This window comes from Lathyrus oleraceus, chromosome 6 (genome assembly GCF_024323335.1).
Source record: "Lathyrus oleraceus cultivar Zhongwan6 chromosome 6, CAAS_Psat_ZW6_1.0, whole genome shotgun sequence".
NCBI lineage: Eukaryota > Viridiplantae > Streptophyta > Magnoliopsida > Fabales > Fabaceae > Lathyrus > Lathyrus oleraceus.
The window spans coordinates 81,352,944-81,371,457 of NC_066584.1; the positions used below are offsets into that span (position 1 = coordinate 81,352,944).

The 18,514-nt window shown below is 39.2% G+C and overlaps 1 non-coding gene across 1 annotated transcript; it reads right to left on the reverse strand.

Annotated features, from left to right (window-relative positions):
* Window positions 1-4,624: 4,624 nt before the first annotated feature.
* Window positions 4,625-4,731, reverse strand: LOC127099758 (small nucleolar RNA R71). The gene has a single exon (XR_007794231.1). It is a non-coding gene; the product is annotated as a small nucleolar RNA R71 (small nucleolar RNA).
* Window positions 4,732-18,514: the final 13,783 nt, after the last annotated feature.

The following is an 18,514-nucleotide window of genomic DNA, read 5'->3' on the forward strand; positions in this document are numbered from 1 at the left end:
CTACGTATTTCGCCCCGGCAGTTAACAAAGCAAAAGAAACCTGTTTCTTGTCGTGGAAACCTACTAAGGAATTTGAGAACACGTGGCAAGTTCGACTAGTAATCTTTCTATCCAATTGTGAATGGAAAAATCAGAATCAGTATAACCAACCAAATTACAATTTCTTCCCTTAGAATACCAAAGCCCATACTTAGAAGTATCATGAAGATATCTAAGAATGTGTTTTACGTATTTTAAATGAGATTCCTTAGAAGCCGATTGATAACATGCACACATACATACACAAAACATAATGTCCAGCCTAGATGCAGTAAGATATAGAAGAGAACCAATCATACCTCTATACTTCTTGACATCAACATCCTTACCATTTTCATTTCTTTCCAAGTTTCCATTTGTAGGCATTTGAGTGTGAATTGATTTGACATCTTCCATACCAAGTATCTTTAGTAATTTGTTACAATATTTGGTTTGACACATGAATATCCCTTAATTGAGTTGCTTGATTTGAAGCCCATGGAAGTAATTCAACTCCCCCATGAGACTAATCTCAAAATCACTCTGCATAAGCTTAGAAACCTCCTTGACAAGTTGCAATTTAGTGGAACCAAAAATGACATCATCGACATAAAATTGAACTAGAAGAGTATTATTTCCTTGATGCTTAATGAAAAATGTAGTATCTACCTTTCCCCTAGAGTATCCTTGATCAATCAAAAACCTACTAAGTCGGTCATACTAAGCCCTAGGTCCTTGTTTGATACCATGCAAAACTCGTTTTTGTTTGAAAACATGATTAAGATACTCGTGATTTTCAAAATCGAGATGTTGAGCCACATACATTTCCTCATTAATATAGCCATTAAGGAACACATTTTTCACGTCCATTAGAACTAACTTGAAATATTTGAAGGAAGCATAAGATCTCAACGGTATGGCATACATGTGAATATATATAGATAAGGTCACTAAAATCATTTTAAATTTGATTCTAAAACTTAATTGATCAATTAACTCTAATCATAACCTACTTAATTTCTAAAATCAATTAAAACTAACCCTAAGATACAAAAATTAATCAAGCAATCCATATACGAATCTACCTAAAAAAATTGGAATCAAATGAACAAAAATAAAGGGATAAACCACACTTAAGTCCAACCATGGTCCCAATTCAGAATAGAAACTCAGGCCCTGTACAGGGTGAGTTTGTTGGAACCTGGGTGTGAAGGCCCAACCCAATAAGGCAATGTAGTGAGGGTGTGTAGATCCAACGGGAGGTGTGAAAAGCCAAAGAAGGATTTGTCTGGGCCTGGGTTCTAAGGCCCAGGCAGTGGATCCAGTTCAGGGGTGGTGTAGAGCATATGTGTGGGTTATGAGTTGAATGGCTTGGGCCTCAAGCCCAAGCTTTGCGCAACCAAATATAACTTCAGACTCTCACGGATCTGGGGCAAGGAACACTTCAACTCATGGAGAGATTCATTTCATCACCGTTGCCTCATCGATTTCCATCATCTTTCTCATCTGCACAGTCCCCACGCAAGAAAACAGAAGGCTGAGATTAAGCCAAAGTCGAACATGTTTATAATTCAGAGCGGATGAAAATGAGTGCTTAGGCAAGAAGTCAATATCGTGTTTAGAGTTCGAACTCGTGGCCTCGAGGATTCACATTGTTGATTCACCGATCCACCGCTTTGAGTTACGAATTCCATCAACCAATATCCTAATTGCATATTGTAACACCTGAGGCCGGAGAGGGCGGAGAGTGGTTACATGTAACACCCGAGGGCGAGGGAGTGGTTGTCGATGCACGAGGCATGACAATGAGACACTCCTAGCAGCTTCTAGGGGAAAACCGAATTCGCATCATAATGAGAGGGATCCAAAGGTTGTGCAAGTACTATACTGCATGGTTGAAGGAAGACTTATAAGGATTAATTGGTACTACCTATACCAACAAGATGCATCTTCTTTTTGGTAGTCCAACAGATAAGAACTCCACAGTTAAGTGTGCTTGACTTGGAGTAGTATTTGGATAGGTGACCTTCTAAGAAGTTTCCTGGAAAGCGTGTGAGTTAGGTCAAAACATGCTGAAAAGACTCCTGTTGGTTTGTGGGGTCAGTCGATAATCCTGAAAGCAGTATGAGGCATTACACATATAATCTTGAAGAGTTAGATTGGAATTGAAACAAAAACGCAACAAAAAACCCGAGACGAATCCCAGATTGCAGCGAAAAAACTCAACATATTAGGTACTTGTCCATTTCTCTTCGTGCTCCTTCTTCTGTTCTCTTTAATTCTTCTGAGCTATGTGTCTTGTATGATAAACTAGAGTGTTTGAGAAGGTTGAAGCGAGTGTTAATGAATGAACCCTGATAACACTGAAATTTACCGTATTTTCGACTCCGATTTCACATGCATTCTAGTTGTTTTAATATTATTTTGTTGTGTTATTGCTATGTTTTCCTTTGTTTTCAAGTTTTTACTTTAATCGGAGCCCCGATCGAGAAAAGGAGCAAAAAAGAGCCAAAAACCCTAAAATTCAGCATTTTGTACTTGTGGCCTACCCCATGGCTGGCGCCACAGACCCTGCCATGACGTGTCCAAGCTCAACTTCCCTCAACTACCACGTTCCCCACTACCTCCACTAAGGCGCCTCACTTTGGCCTTGTGGCGGGCGCCATGGCCTTGTGGCGGGCGACACAAGAGGAAAATAGTTTCTCTCCCATTTTCAAGTTGAAGGGCATCCAAGTCATTTCCATCTTTTTACTTGATTATAAATAGAAACTCGAATTCACTTTTACAATCATCCAAACTTAGAGCAGAGGCAAACTCAGAGCAACTTTGTTTCACTTAGGCATATATTCAGTATTATAAAGTGGTAATCGCTTCGCATTGGAGTGTTACCACAATTGTGTAATCGAGTCTGTGATAGAGTCTGTAATCGAGTTTGGAGCACTTTGGAAGGAAGTTAATCCTGCCGCCATTTTCATTTCCGCATTGCAATTTACTCAACCCTCCGATTGGAGCAGGTTTTTATTACTTGTCTTTACTTTATTTATTTCCCGCACTCGCTTTACTTTTATTTATTTCCTCGCATTCGCTTTAAATTATTTATTTCCTCGCACTCGCTTTAAATTATTTATTTCCTCGCACTCGCTTTACTTTTATTTATTTCCTCGCACTCACTTTAAATTATTTATTTCCTCGCACTCACACTACTTTTATTTACTTTCCGCACTCGCACTACTTTTATTTACTTTAATGCACTTTTACTTTACCATGTCTAACTAAATCTATAAGGTTAGAATGTAAGAATCGTAATTGAACCGATAATCCATACAATTGTTCGTAGAAGCACTTAAGGGCTATTTTAACTTTCAACTTAAGTTTTCCCGCACTTCAATTCCGTTGGGTAAGATCGAAAGCCGTCCAACGCCTTTTTAAACTTAATTGTTTTTAACTATTTCAAAAACAGCGAAAACGCTTTGTTTAGTTCATTAGGAGATTTTAACGTTAAGAAGAAAAGAGATTTTAAAACTATTTTCGGACGCGTTTATAAGTTTAGAGTCTGGTTCGTAAGAACCTCTTTTGGTTAAGAAATCCAGGTTATAATACTTTTCAACTTAGTCAAGATACTATATTTCTTAAAAATAGGTTTACTACTCTAACGCAATGCGCACCTTTTTATAAGTGACAATAAGAGGGTTTGATTAGGGAGTACAACTCGGTTCTGAATACGCGAAAGCGACAATTCCTGTTAAATTAGTTCTTTTCAAAGTAGGAAACACTGCCCATAAGTAACTCTATTAGCAAGTACTTGGATTATTAATTGATTACGTGAATTACATTCGACCCTGTCTTTATTAATTAATCTTTATTCAACACTTTACTTTTCATTGCACACTCCAAAAACACTTATTTTGACTGCCTTTGATAAACACCATAACAATAGATAACGATAGATTGACACTTGGTCTCTGTGGATTCGACAATCTTTTATATTACTCTGACGCGTTCGTATACTTGCGAAACACCGCATCAAGTTTTTGGCGCCGTTGCCGGGGACCAATTTCGTCAAATTTCATTTTCCTGTTGTTATATCGTTTAGACTTAGGCTATTTCCCGCCGGTCAATGCGAAGAACTCGCAGCACCGGAAGTTTAAGCTTAGTATACCCTCTGGCGGAACCTAAACGTTACGCTCGCGCACGTTTATTCTTTCATAGAATTAAGAGAGCTATGGCCGAAGATCAAAACCAAAGACCTCTTAAGGATTTCTCTCAACCATCTAATGAAGAACCTAGTTCTAGTATAGTAAACCCAACCATCCCAGCTAATAATTTTGAACTTAAACCATCCCTGTTGCAACTAGTGCAACAGAGACAATTCGCAGGTCTCGCTACTGAGAACCCAAACCAACATTTAAAAATATTTCTTCAATTAGCAGACACTTTTAAAACTAATGGAGCTTCTCCTGAGGCAATACGTTTAAGATTATTTCCTTTTTCCCTCAGAGATAAAGCCCTATCATGGTTAGATTCCCTTCCACCCAATTCCATTACGACTTGGGATAACCTTAGAAGAGTTTTTCTTGCTAGATATTTTCCCCCGAGTAAGACCGCCGTTCTTCGAAACCATATAACTAGATTTACCCAAAACCAAGGAGAATCGTTGTTCGAAGCTTGGGAGAGATATAAAGAGTTGTTACGAGCATGCCCACATCATGGCTTATAAAATTGGTTAATCATTCAAACCTTCTATAATGGACTTCATTATAACACAAAGATGACCATCGACGCTTCCGCAGGCGGTGCTCTGATGAACAAACCTTATCCTGAAGCTAGTGCCCTCATCGAAGATATGGCTCAAAACCATCAATCATGGGGAGTCGAACAAGCGACAATTGAGAAGAAGGAAGCCCAAGGAGGAGTGCATGAACTAAGTTCTATAGACATGATACAAGCTAAAATGGATGCATTAGCCCTTAAGGTCGAGCATATGTGCATAAACCCGAATATTGTAGCAGCAGTTTCTTCGGATTGTGAGATATGTGGAACCAAAGGACACTAATATGCAGAATGCAGTCTATTAAACGAAACCCACTCCGAGCAAGTGAACTATACCCAAGGGAACCCATACTCGAATACCTATAACCCTGGATGGAGGAATCATCCGAACTTCTCCTATAAAAATAATAACCCAATCCAAAATAATGCACCTCCGAGACCTAGTTATCAAGCCCCTAGATCAAATCAACCTATGCAACCTGTGCCACCAAAGCCGAGCCTTGAGAAAATTATGGAAAGTTTTATCACCGCTCAAACCCAACAAAACAAGGAGTTCATGAACCAAAACATTCATGTTAACGAATTGATTACTCAGTTAGGAACCAAGGTTGACCAAATAGTTACTCATACTAAGATGCTTGAAACCCAGATCTCTCAGGTAACTTTAAACCAAGCCCCTCAGACTACACCTGGAGGATAATTTCCTAGACAACCTCAACAAAATCCGAGAGGACAAGCCAATGCCATTACCCTACGAAGTGGGAACGCTAATGATGAGCCACCAAACCCTAGATTGAGTGAACCCGAAACTTCTAAGGAATGTACCAAACCCACGGACGAAGTAAAGGAACCAGAGGAATCTGAAAACCAGGAAGGTCGAGAGAAAGGAGAAGAGCCTAAATATAAAACTTACGTACCACCCCCGCCATATAAACCACCTATACCATATCCGCAAAGACTCAAACAAACCCAAATAAATAAACAGTATCAAAAATTTATTAAAGTTATAGAAAAACTTCATGTAGAAATCCCTTTCACAGAAGCCATCACCCAAATACCTTCTTATGCAAAGTTTCTCAAAGACATCCTTACCAACAAACGTAGACTTGACAATACGAAGCCTTTGGAATGTAATGCTATTTCCGAGGACAAATTAGCAAAGAAAGATAAAGATCCTGGAAATTTCTCCATTCCTTGCCTTTTGGGTAATCATGTCATCGAAAAAGCTTTTCTAGACTTAGGAGCTAGTGCGAGCTTAATGCCTTTAGCAGTTTGTGAGAGGTTAAACTTAGGAGAATTACAACCCACTAAGATGTCACTTCAGTTAGTCGATAGATCTGTTAAATATCCGATAGGCATTTTAGAAGATGTTCCTGTTAGGATAGGTCAGTTATTTATCCCTACTGATTTTTTTGTCATGGACATCAAAGAGGACAATGATATACCAATCCTTCTAGGTAGGCCGTTCTTATCGACTGCAAGAGCCATAATAGATGTCAAGAAAGGAAAGTTGACATTTGAAGTAGGTGACGAGAAAATAGAATTTATACTTTCGAAATTTCTTATGACACCTGTGATGGGAGATTCATGTTATGCCTTAGATATCATTGATGAATTTGTTAGAGAATTAGAACAAAAAGAAATTATAAAAACAATCAAGTTACCATCAACTCTCATAAGGGAAGATGATGACTTTAAGAAACCCTACATCGATGATAACCTTTACGAATGTTTATCCCTTACCCCAGATCCTATGCCATGCCCTAAGAAACCAACCTTAGAACTTAAGGAACTACCTAAGAACCTGAGATATGAGTTCCTCGATGAAAAGATGAACCGTCCAGTTATAGTTAGTGCTACCTTGAGCCAAGAGGAAACGAACCAACTTTTAGACGTTTTACGAAGATATCCCTCAGCCTTAGGATATAATATCTCTGACCTGAAAGGTATAAGCCCATCCGTATGCATGCATCGGATTTCGCTCGAAGAAGATTCAAAACCCTCTAGGGAACATCAGAGAAGAATAAACCCTATAATGAGTGATGTCGTTAAAAAGGAAGTTCTTAAGTTACTTGAGGCAGGTATCATCTACCAGATCTCGGATAGTAAGTGGGTGAGCCCTGTGCATGTAGTACCTAAAAAGGGAGGCATCACAGTCGTGCAAAACGATAAAGGCGAACATGTAACAAAATGTTTAGAAGGAGGATGGCGGATGTGTATAGATTATAGAAAATTAAATAAAGCAACTAGGAAGGACCATTTCCCTTTACCATTTATAGACCAGATGTTGGAGCGTCTAGCCAGACACTCTTACTTCTGCTATCTAGATGGATACTCTGGATTCTTCCAAATACCTATCCACCCCGAAGATCAAGAAAAAACTACCTTTACATGCCCTTATGGAACTTTTGCCTACAGACAAATGTCATTCGGCCTCTGTAATGCCCCAGCTACTTTTCAACGCTGCATGATGTCAATCTTTGCAGATTACCTAGATGGTATCATGGAAGTGTTTATGGACGATTTCTCGGTTTGCGGATTTGATTTCCACAATTGTCTTGCTAACCTTGAGAAAATCCTGGAGAGATGCGTGGAGGTAAACCTCGTGCTAAACTGGGAAAAGTGTCATTTCATGGTGACCGAAGGAATAGTTTTAGGACATATAGTTTCCGAAAAAGGTAGAGAGGTAGATAAAGCTAAAATAGAAGTTATAGAAAACCTAAAACCACCAAAAAAACATAAGAGAAGTTCAAAGCTTTCTTGGACACGCTGGATTCTACCGGCGTTTCATTAAGGACTTCTCCAAAATCACCAAACCTTTAACTGGACTTTTAATGAAAGATGCTGAATTCATTTTCGATGAAAAATGTAATGACGCATTTAATCTTTTAAAGCAAGCGTTAGTATCGGCACCCATTATGAAACCACCTGATTAGTCGGAACCTTTTGAGATAATGCGCGATGCTAGTGATTACGCAGTTGGAGCCGTTCTAGGACAAAGGAAAGATAAAAAATTACATGCCATTTATTATGCCAGTAGAACCCTAGATGCTGCCTAACTTAACTACGCAACAACTGAAAAAGAATTACTCGCTGTAGTATTCGCTATAGACAAATTTAGATCTTATCTAGTAGGAGCAAAAATTATAGTTTACACCGATCATGCTGTCATTCGTTACCTATTAAGTAAAAAAGATGCCAAGCCCAGGTTACTCCGATGGATTCTATTACTACAAGAGTTCGATTTAGATATAAGAGATAAAAAAGGCACTGAAAATGTAGTAGCCGATCACCTTTCTAGGCTAGAACATCTAAAACCTGAACTAGTACCCATAAATGATGATTTCGCCTATGATAGACTGATAGCTAGAGTAGAAACCATTGAAGATAATAACCTAGATCCTTATGAGCACCCCCAAAATTCCTTAGCAATAAGTAACGTACCCTGGTACGCAGATTTCGTTAATTACCTAGCTGCTGATATAGTACCCCCTGATCTTGACTACCACCGCAAGAAGAAATTCTTCCACGATGTGAGAAACTTCTATTGGGACGAACCGCTCCTTTTCAAAAAGGGTAAAGATGGCATTTTTCACCGTTGCATTCCAGAAGAAGAGGTAAATAGTATTATCGAGCATTGTCATTCCGCACCTTATGGTGGACATGCGAGCACCTCTAAGACATACGCCAAGATTCTTCAAGCTGGCCTATTCTTGCCTACCATGTGGCGTGATGTCTATGCTTGCATTGTCAAATGTGATAGATGCCAACGCACTGGAAACATTTCAAGACGTGATGAAATGCCTCTAAGAAACATTCAGGAAGTAGAACTCTTTGACGTATGGGGTATAGATTTCATGGGACCTTTTCCACCATCCTTAGGAAACAGGTATATCTTAGTAGTTGTAGACTATATGTCTAAGTGGATTGAAGCTATAGCTGCACCCACAAACGACACTAGGGTAGTAATCAAACTATTTAAAAACTATATATTCCCTAGATTTGGAACACCACGTTTAGTCATAAGCGATGGAGGATCACACTTTATATCGAGAATATTTGACAAACTTTTAAGAAAATATGGAGTTAGCAACACCATACCACCCACAGACTAGTGGCCAAGTAGAAGTATCTAATAGGGAGATAAAACAAATCCTAGAGAAAACTGTTTCTATTTCTAGGAGAGACTGGTCTCAGAATCTTCAAGAAGCATTATGGGCCTACAAAACCGCTTTCAAAACCCCTATAGGAACTACTCCTTATCAACTAGTCTATGGAAAATCTTGTCACATACCTTTTGAATTAGAGCATAAGGCCTATTGGGCCATTAAAACTTTGAATTTAGACTACCTAGCAGCTGGAGAAAAGCGTACCCTAGACATTCATAAATTAGAAGAACTTAGGCAATCGGCCTACGAGAATGCAAAAATATATAAAGAGAGGACAAAAGCCTATCACGACACAAGAATAGTAAAGAAAAACTTCAATATAGGCGATCTTGTTCTCCTTTTTAACTCTAGGTTACGACTCTTCCCTGGAAAGCTACGTTCAAGATGGACCGGTCCTTTCGAAGTATCAAAGATTCTAAGATCCGGAGCCGTAGAAATCAAGAACGATACCTGTAGTCCATTCATCGTAAATGGACAAAGACTGAAGCTCTACGAAGAAGGAGACATTCCAGCATACTACTCGAGCCACACCCTGATTGATCCACCGATTCCTACTACTACAGGTGTATAAATTCTAATCGTCAAGCTAATGACGTTAAGCAAGCGCTGCGTGGGAGGCAACCCATGGTTTTTCTTTCATTTTACTTTTTCGCATTTATTTAATTTTATTTTTCTTTTATTTTATTTTTATCATATTTTGCATTGAGACTAAGATTTGAATGGTTTGTATTTTCAGGATCACTTTCTTAAGTTTTACAGGATGCAGGATTTCGATGACGTGCACGTGGCCTATAGAGATAATGCTCAGAGGGAGCGCTACATTGCTTTGTATCAGCGCCCTATGGCACCCACACGTTATCCTGATCAGCACTGTATGGAGGCACTGGGTATCGAGCCAAGTATCTGATTCCTTAGCCACCAGCTTCACTGGGACGAGTTTGCTGATGACTTGAGTAACACCTACAAGAACCTGACATTGGAGTTCCTGAGTTCATTCGACTTATGACCCATATTCTGGACCAGATGGGAATGCTGCTTTCAGGCTTTTCGAAGTTGAGTACTCCTTCAGCCAGAAAGAGTTCGACGACTTATTGGGTTTCCAGACCACTCCTGATGCTATCCCGGAGACACCTATGGGATATTTCCTGGGTAAGGAGGTTTAGAAGTTTTGGAGTGATATATCAGGTGGCGGCAGCCAGGATCCATCTATGCAGCTGTCTCATGTCATACATAACCCCGCCTTCAGATACTTTCAGATGATATTAGCACATTCCTTCCTGGGAAGGCCGGATGCAGAGACACTACTGAGTGAAGAGGAGATCTTCCTGTTATTTTGTGCATCCCAGTCTCGCCCAGTCGCATGTGGGAACTTCTTGTTATACAGTCTCAGCGGTATCTCCAGATCTACCGAAGGAGTCATCCATGTTGTGGGAATCATCACGCAGATTGCTGTCGCTTTAGGTCTGTCTCGAAAGCTGTTACATCTTCGGACCTACTGTGGGTACACTACCATGGACATCGATTTCTGTTTGACCAGAGGATTGATGAGGAAAGCCTCTTTCCACCCATGTCAGTTCCGACTGCTAGTCGACAGCGAGGCTATTCACTATTTCACACTGCCAGATCCTATGATGACCAGTGTGCATGATCCAACGAATTGGAGTTATGCTCTAGAGGGCCAGGGAGATACCATTGAGGAACCGAGATCACCACCCATTGCTGAATACACGCCTACACCACCATCTCCCAGAATCACTGTTTTCTCTAATAATCTTTTATTGCAGACACCCGACATCCGCACTCAGATTGCTGAGTGTCGTAGAGAGATCGCAGCGCTTAGACAGGAGGTGGCAGACCTCACTTTACAAATGGGAGTGTCTGATCTCACCCATGCTACCAAAACCGACTGTCTATATCAGGAGATCGCAGAGCTCAAGCAAGAAGTAGCCATGCTCCGTGGTTCCTCTCAGGAAGATGACATCCCCACTATATGATCTCACCATTTAATCTTATCTTATCTCCTTTTTATATTTCTCGTATTTACATAACTCATCTTATATTATCGCATTTGGAATATTACATAAAATCTATACATTAGTATTTCTATTTTTATCTATATATGTTCTATGTTTATTTTATTTGCATTTTAATTTTTCAGTTATTTATTTATTTATTAGTCTAATATTTGATTTTTGTTTTTATTTTTATTTTTATCTTTTATTTTTACCTTTATAAAATTATGCAAGTCAAAGATGCTAGGAAAATCACAAGACAAATGCTATCCGGACCCCTCAAAGCCAAAAGACAAGAGAAGCCCAAGCGAAAGGACCAAAATCCGGCCCAGCCAGATTTTTCCTTGTAGCGCCCGCCATAGACCCTGTGGCGCCCGCCACAGCGTCTGTAAAAGGTCGGGGCAGAACCCCTTTCTTCACCATTTTTACAACTTACAACCTTCCAAACCCATTTTTTCACCTTGGAAAAACATCCTTGAACCCACAAAAAGCTCATACTTTTCTAACCACCACACCACACAAATCATTATTCCAATTTCAATTTTCGATTTCATCCGTCGGATTTTGTAAAAATCCAACCTTTTCACAAACCACTTCATCTTCTTCATCACTTTTCAAGAGCAGTCAAATGGATTTTAACGGATTCATTCTTCGAGGAGGGAAATCGGGGGATAGACAAAGAAAAATTATTGAACGGTTGAAAAAACGGGAAATCCTCCCGACAAGGTATGTTGACGAAAACTATCTCTACACTTTAGGTATCTATCATAGCATATTTCATTTATTAGATAATTTAGGTTTGCATAATTTCTTTTCCAATAAAGAACCTACCTATGAGCGGTTGACAATTGAATTTTTGAGTTCCTTAATTTATATTGTCAACCCTAACATTGCTAGCACAATTGGTACTGTCAAATTTAGAATGTTTGTTGTTGAATACCAATTCAGTATCGACGAACTAGCCAGCTTGTTAGGAATCCCTCATGGGGACGGTGCTATTTGTGAGGCCCCTTTGGATTCTGAATGGTCTGTTGAGGTATTTTCCTTTTGGGAGCGTCTATCAAACACTTCCATAAACTCTTTTGAAGGAGTTCTTGCCTCAACTATCCATAACCCGGCCATCAGAGTTTTTAGATATCTGTTGGCATGCATTATTTTTGGTCGGGAGAATCCAAATAAGGTTAATGCTAGAGAGCTTCTATTTTTACAAGGAAGCCTCACAAATAGACGTATTAATTCGGTTCCGTTCATGCTTGCTCATATGACTTTAACTTTGAATAAAGCGGGACCGATTTCTTTTGGTGGATTGATTACATCTATTGCTCGGGCGCTTAACCTGAATGATGAGATGGCTACCCTAAACCCCTTACCTCCTCGCACAATTAACCTAAAATTTCTAAGAGACATGAAATTGTGCCGGTCGAGGAGAGAAGGAGGCTATATGCTTATGGTTCATGGTGTAGCCATCCCGTCTGTTGTTTTACCGTGCACTAGACGTACAGATGTACGAGATGAAAGGAATTGGACCTACGCTTTAGATGCTCCACCTGTTTTGGGTCCTCTTCCTCCTAACATTCCTGATGAGGTGGGACATGACACTGATGATGAATATGATCGGAGAGAGAGATCTTCCGTACCCCATGTGTCCCCCCATCATCCTTCACCACCACACACCGTACCATCTTCTTCTTCTGCAGGTACCACTCCTGGCTTCTATATTACAGAGGAGATATGGCGTGACCACATGGCCAGAGAGCAAAGGCGTGATGACCTACTCTCTACCATCCAGCAGCAAATGGCGGATAACATGCGCTTCATGCAAGAGTCGCAGCGGAGGACAGACAGGTCATACGATACTGTTCTACAGTCCCTGCAAACGATCATAGATACACAAGCCCGTCAGCAACCCTACCACCAGAGACACATGGCACTCATTGAAGCCACTCAAGGTTCCATTATGGGTAACCTTCGAGAGGTGAGGACCGCTCAGGATGCCCTGCAGGCGAGGATGGATCAGAGAGACCGTCGTCGTACCCGATCCCGTCGTCCACCTCAGGATGGCGAGGGCACCAGTGGTCAGCAATAGGTTGTTAGGTAACTCTTCCCTTATCTTATTTCGAAACATTGGGGACAATGTTCGATTTAAGTGTGGGAGGAGACTCTATCGTCTTTTCTTTATTGCTTTTCTCGTTTTTCCTTTATCATTTTTTCTTTGCTGTTTTTAGATAGTTTATTTTTATTGTTATTTCCTTTTAGTTGTTTATTTTGCTTTTTAGTATGATGCATGAGTTTGACGAGTCACCAAATATAGTAGATCTTTAGTACAATCCTACCTCCCCATACCTTTAGCCCCACCGATTTTTTTTTTTGCAAAAGAAAATAGTGTTATTTCGAAAGTTTTCAGGTTTTAAAGACATGTTTTGAGTAAGGATGCGGTGACTTGGGAGAACTTTGCGAAACATCAGTACTATTTTAGCATCATAAGCTTCGTAAATATAGGAATCATTCCCGAAACCCCATATACCATGGCCTTAATCATCATTTCCGTATAAGTCCTCAGTAGTTTATCCTAGCAGTCAGCTCCCGCCTACGCATCCTCTACGTAGGGGACCGATGCAAATAAGTGAATGATCCATAAAAACAAAAAAATAAAAGAAAGCAAAAAGGAAACTCCGGTATAGGTGACCCTCACAAAGTCATTTAAATCAAAGATTGGTAAAAAATGGCTACAAAAAGAAAAATAAAAATAAAAAGAAAAAAGAAAAAACTTACCCACTATTAGTTGGTTCAGAGGTATCTGGCACTGAACTCGGTAGGGCGGATTACGATCCGATCCCCCACAACTACAGTTGGGTCCAATAAAAGGGTTTACACGTGTTTATGTGCCAGAAACCCCATGCTCAGATCATAATCACTAACAGGCCACTCTACTACGAAGCATGTTCTGATAACGGGCTTAATGTGATTGCGCCTGAATCAAAAGGACACAAAAAGAGATGAAGAGGCAGGCCTAGGTATTGTGAGATAATATGGGTTGGTTAATATAGGAATGAAGTTTATGTCTGTATTTGCGGATTAGTGTCATCATGATACCCTTAGTTCACTCAGTTAGTACCTACCACTGCATCCCGACTTGAACTTGGAATTTTTACCTGAAGCACTCGTTTACACAAATTTTCTTTTATGAGCTTTTTAATGTTTTGCTTGAGGACAAGCAAAGGTTTAAGTGTGGGAGAGTTTGATAACACTGAAATTTACCGTATTTTCAACTCCGATTTCACATGCATTCTAGTTGTTTTAATGTTATTTTGTTGTGTTATTGATATGTTTTCCTTTGTTTTCAGGTTTTTACTTTAATCGGAGCCCCGATCGAGAAAAGGAGCGAAAAAGAGCCAAAAACCCTAAAATTCAGCATTTTGTACTTGTGGCCTACCCCATGGCTGGCGCCACAAACCCTGCCATGACGTGTCCAAGCTCAACTTCCCTCAACTCCCATGTTCCCCACTACCTCCACTAAGGCGCCTCACTTTGGCCTTGTGGCGGGCGCCACAAGAGGAAAATAGTTTCCCTCCCATTTTCAAGTTGAAGGGCATCCAAGTCATTTCCATCTTTTTACTTGCTTATAAATAGAAACTCGAATTCACTTTTACAATCATCCAAACTTAGAGCAGAGGCAAACTCAGAGCAACTTTGTTTCACTTAGGCATATATTCAGTATTATAAAGTGGTAATCGCTTCGCATTGGAGTGTTACCACAATTGTGTAATCGAGTATGTGATAGAGTCTGTAATTGAGTTTGGAGCACTTTGGAAGGAAGTTAATCCTGCTGCCATTTTCATTTCCACATTGCAATTTACTCAACCCTCCGATTGGAGCAGGTTTTTATTACTTGTCTTTACTTTATTTATTTCCCGCACTCGCTTTACTTTTATTTATTTCCTCGCACTCGCTTTAAATTATTTATTTCCTCGCACTCGCTTTAAATTATTTATTTCCTCGCACTCGCTTTACTTTTATTTATTTCCTCGCACTCGCTTTAAATTATTTATTTCCTCGCACTCGCACTAATTTTATTTACTTTCCGCACTCGCACTACTTTTATTTACTTTAATGCACTTTTACTTTACCATGTCTAACTCAATCTATAAGGTTAGAATATAAGAATCGTAATTGAACCGATAATCCATACAATTGTTCGTAGAAGCACTTAAGGGCTATTTTAACTTTCAACTTAAGTTTTCCCGCACTTCAATTCCGTTGGGTAAGATCGAAAGCCGTCCAACATCTTTTTAAACTTAATTGTTTTTAACTATTTCAAAAACAGCGAAAACGCTTTGTTTAGTTCATTAGGAGATTTTAACGTTAAGAAGAAAAGAGATTTTAAAACTATTTTTGGATGCGTTTATAAGTTTAGAGTCTGGTTCGTAAGAACCTCTTTTGGTTAAGAAATCCAGGTTATAATACTTTTCAACTTAGTCAAGATACTATATTTCTTAAAAATAGGTTTACTACTCTAACGCAATGCGCGCCTTTTTATAAGTGACAATAAGAGGGTTTGATTAGGGAGTACAACTCGGTTCTGAATACGCGAAAGCGACAGTTCCTGTTAAATTAGTTCTTTTCAAAGTAGGAAACACTGCCCATAAGTAACTCTATTAGCAAGTACTTGGATTATTAATTGATTACGTGAATGACATTCGACCCTGTCTTTATTAATTAATCTTTATTCAACACTTTACTTTTCATTGCACACTCCAAAAACACTTATTTTGATTGCCTTTGATAAACACCATAACAATAGATAACGATAGATTGACACTTGGTCTCTGTGGATTCGACAATCTTTTATATTACTCTGACGCATTCGTATACTTGCGAAACACCGCATCAAACCCGAGTTCTCAACTTTAGAGATTCTGGAAGAGTCGAAACACAACCTACATCAATCCAAGGAACTCTCCAAAATTGCAGTGCAAGTACCTTTATATAGAGCCTCAATTCTGTTAGGAATTTCACTCTGTTAAAATGTGCAGTGCAAAGCTAGTTAAGAGTTAGTGATTGTTTTAGCTATGCTGTTAGTTATGTTAGAAGTTTGTGCTCTATTATATTTCTGTTAAAAAATTAGTTCAATTGGATTTGGTTGGATTTAGTTAAGTAGTTAGAATGTTGAGTTAGGTGTTAGGTTAATTTCTGTTATGATGCTAGTTGTTAATTGGGTTAGCCTCAATCAATTAAGATTGGTCCTTGTTAAATCTGTTACAAACTTGGTGAAATAGTTAGTTCGTTTAACAGTTAGCATCCTATGAGTTAGTTTTGTGAGTTGGATTCATAATCTTCATGAAATGCATAGGAAACTCTCTTTGAAAAGAACAAATTATGCACTGTTAAATGTTGCTCAGTAAGACCAATGAAGTAAAAATCTTGCCTCCAATTTATTTTAAAATTTTGTCAAAATACTGCTCCTATCATATGGTATAGCAGTAGTCTATACTGTCATGTTAAGTAGCTTTTTATGGCTTGATTTTGGATGATACTTCATGGTAGACTCACCCTACCATGTGTGGATTATTTGTAGGTCATGGAGATTCGGTTTGCACTATGAGATGGGAGCTGCACATGTCCCTTGGATTGCGTTGGAAGAAAATGGTCATGAAGAAAAAGTGGTTGAATAGTGGATGTGTTTCCATGGGTTATGCCCTAAGTATTTTCAAGCTCATTCTCATTGGTATAGAGAATGGATCAAGACACGGACCAATGATAATAAGCTTGAAAATACTCAGGGAATATGGTTAACTTTGGTCAACTAGTTGACCAAAGAGTCAACATCTGACCAAAGTCAACTATAGGTTAGAAATTAGGGTTTTCTTGTGTAGAATGGGCTTGTGTAGGTGAATATGACTTTTACCTGGTTCAAATCTCGAGCAACATGAATGAATGCATATATGGACCAACAAGGATGACCTAAAATGGTTTAAGAATCTTGATGGATCAAAAGCAAACCAAAGGCCCAAAAGATCAATGTATTGATGGAAGCATGAATCTAAGAACCAATGACCAATGATTAACACCATATGAATATGAGACATGCCCATGAATTAAATCTTAAGATCTTGAAAGAAACATAAGAAAAGAGGTGTATGCTTAGTTGACAAGATGTATGGCAAGAGCCCCCCCCCCCCAATGGATTAGGATTTCAGTCAATCCATGATCCCAAGTCAAGCTCTGCTAGCATATAACTTCAAGCATTTGGGATTATGGTTTCAAAGAAACATACCACTCAATCAAGGCCTTTGAATGGATCATGATGCTTCTAAATCAAGTCTTCAATATATGAACCACTAACTTTAAGTAGCCAAGACAATGCCCAAAGAACATCCATGAAGCCTCACAACCAAATCATCAAGAAATTAGGGTTTGAGACCCCTAAGGAGTACTATGATGGAATCTTGTTGAATTCATGTTCCAAAGATCAAGCAATTAAGGTTTTATCCCAAATGATTCCATATCCTAATCCATACCACACTTATAGGTCTTGAACCACAAGCAAACCCTAGCTTTGCAAGCCATAAGCTTTGAATCTATGATGATTATTTGCAAGTGTTAACATGATGGAATGATACACATGTATTTGGAATGAAGAATACGGATGAATCTCAAACCAAAAGTCAGATGAAAAGTGAAAGAAGTAGAGAAAATTTTGGGGTATGACAGTACCCAACATGGTTATACCACCGAAGTTCAAAACATCGGAGTTTGAGAAGTACAAGGGAGTTAACTGTCCTAGGAGTCATCTTCGAATGTTTGTTAGGAAAATGGCTGCCTACGCAGACAATGAGAAATTAATGATGCATAGTTTCCAAGACAGTCTAAGTGGGCATCCTTAGATTGGTATATGCAACTAGAGAGAATCCATATCAAGACCTGAGAAGACCTGGTCAATGCCTTCCTAAAGAAATACAAGTATAACTTGGATATGGCTCCTAGTCGCATGCAACTTCAGAATCTATCTCAAAAGGGAAATTAATCCTTCAAGGAATATGCTCAAAGATAGAGGTAACTAGCTTCTTGCGTGCAACCCCCACTCTTGGAAAATGAGCTAGTTGACATGTTCATGGGTACCCTACAAGGCCCCTACTATAAAAATATGATCGGTTCGGTGTCTACCAGATTTATTGTCCTGGTAATAATCGGGGAAAAGCGAGAATGGCTTGAAGAGTGGTAACATTGGAAAATCATCCTCCAATCAAAACAGTAACAAGAGGTACTCTAGTAATAGTAATCCAAAGAAAGGTGAAACCAATGTTGTTGCAATCGAGGTCCATTCTCAAATAACCTACAATGCTTACATAGTTACGGTAGTCCCTAATCAATACCTACGTCATGCATACTCTAGGCCTCAAGCACAACAGGCTAGGGCACCGCCTGAACAAAGTCAACAAAACGGGTATCCCCGAAGGAACAACAAATATCGGGGAAGGACTTTGACCCTATACCTACAACGTATACTCAGGTCCTGCCCTACTTGATTCAAAAGGGATTGGTAGA